Raw genomic sequence first — 2,032 nt, forward strand, 5'->3', positions numbered from 1 at the left:
GGCTCCCGGGCCGAGCGCCTGGCAATGGATTTTCCCCACCACGACGGTGCTGTCTGACTCCCAGAGGGGAAGCCTTGAACGGGGCGCCCGTGCCGTCTCGCCGCGCGGGCGACGGACGGACGGCGTCGCCTTCCTCCCGCCTCTCCTGCGCCCGCAGGTGGGCGAACGTTTTGGAAAAGTTGCCTGTGACTCTTGGCGGTGGATCACTCGGCTCGCGCGTCGATGAAGAACGCAGCTAGCTGCGAGAATTAGTGTGAATTGCAGGACACATTGATCATCGACACTTCGAACGCACCTTGCGGCCCCGGGTTCCTCCCGGGGCTACGCCTGTCTGAGGGTCGCTCGATCGTCAATCGCCCCGGGGCTTCCCGGGACGCGGCTGGGGCCGTCGCAGGGTGAGCTCCGCTTCCCCTTCGTCCCCCCACAAGGTCAGACCCCCCGATCGCCCGTCGGCAGGGTCCCTGGCCGGGTCCTGCCGCGGAGGTACGCCGCCGGCGCGCCTGGCCCCCCGCGAAGGGGGCCCGGCGACCGGTCTGCCCCGGGCCCGTCCCGGGGCGCTTGGCTGTGTGCCGCGCGTGGCTGTCCGTGGTGTCCCACCGGCTGCCCGCGCGCACGCGCCTCGGGCGCCCTCCTCTGCGGCCGGCTTCCCGGCGAGGGCGAAACCCCTCCAGACGTGATCCGGGGAATGAGGGCGCGCGCTGCCGGGTACGACGGGCCCCCTGCTCCGGCAGGGGTGCCTGGCCTTCCCGGCTCCCCCCGAACGCTCCGGCGTTTTCTTTCCGACTACGACCTCAGATCAGACGTGGCGACCCGCTGAATTTAAGCATATTACTAAGCGGAGGAAAAGAAACTAACCAGGATTCCCCCAGTAACGGCTGAGTGAAGAGGGAAGAGCCCAGCGCCGAATCCCCGCCCGGCGGCGGCGCGGGAAATGTGGCGTACAGAAGACCGACTCCCCGGCGTCGCTCAGGGGGCCCAAGTCCTTCTGATCGAGGCTCACCCCGCGGACGGTGTTAGGCCGGTAGCGGCCCCCGGCGCGCCGGGATCGGGTCTTCTCGGAGTCGGGTTGCTTGGGAATGCAGCCCAAAGCGGGTGGGTAAACTCCATCTAAGGCTAAATACGGGCGCGAGACCGATAGCCAACAAGTACCGTAAGGGAAAGTTGAAAAGAACTTTGAAGAGAGAGTTCAAGAGGGCGTGAAACCGTCGAGAGGTAAACGGGTGGGGTCCGTGCAGTCCGCCCGGAGGATTCAACACGGCGGGAAGGTCGGTGGCCCGGGAGTTCCGGATCCCCTCTGGGGACCGGCGCCCGGGCCCTACCCGGCCCCCGCAGGGCGCATTTCCTCCGCGGCGGTGCGCCGCGACCGGCTCCGGGTCGGCTGGGAAGGCTTCGGGGTGGCAGGTGGCCCTTCGCTTCTGGCGGAGGGTGTTACAGCCCCCCTGGCAGCAGCTTCGCCGTGTCCGCGGGGCCGAGGGAGATTCGACCGCCTCCGCGCCCTCCCCCGGGCACCCGTTCCCGGCCGCCCCTCGGGGCGCGCCGGGGCGGTTGAAGGGGGGACGGGGCCCCCTGCTCCCGGCGCGACTGTCGACTGGGGCGGACTGTTCTCAGTGCGCCCCGACCGCGTCGCGCCGCCGGGCGGGGAGGCCCACGCCGGGCGCCAGGGGTCTGCGGCGATGTCGGTTACCCACCCGACCCGTCTTGAAACACGGACCAAGGAGTCTAACACGTGCGCGAGTCGGAGGGCCGTGCGAAACCCTGTGGCGCAATGAAGGTGAGGGCCGGCGCGCGCCGGCTGAGGTGGGATCCCGCCGCGCTTCCAGCGGCGGGCGCACCACCGGCCCGTCTCGCCCGCTCTGTCGGGGAGGTGGAGCATGAGCGTGCGTGATAGGACCCGAAAGATGGTGAACTATGCCTGGGCAGGGCGAAGCCAGAGGAAACTCTGGTGGAGGTCCGTAGCGGTCCTGACGTGCAAATCGGTCGTCCGACCTGGGTATAGGGGCGAAAGACTAATCGAACCATCTAGTAGCTGGTT

General features: G+C 69.0%; 1 non-coding gene across 1 annotated transcript; it reads left to right on the top strand.

Annotated features, from left to right (window-relative positions):
- Positions 1–187: 187 nt before the first annotated feature.
- Positions 188–341, top strand: LOC146829929 (5.8S ribosomal RNA). Its single transcript, XR_014961746.1, has one exon. It is a non-coding gene; the product is annotated as a 5.8S ribosomal RNA (ribosomal RNA).
- The last annotated feature ends 1,691 nt before the right edge of the window (positions 342–2,032 follow it).

Source organism: Triturus cristatus, chromosome 5_1, assembly GCF_964204655.1.
Source record: "Triturus cristatus chromosome 5_1, aTriCri1.1, whole genome shotgun sequence".
NCBI lineage: Eukaryota > Metazoa > Chordata > Amphibia > Caudata > Salamandridae > Triturus > Triturus cristatus.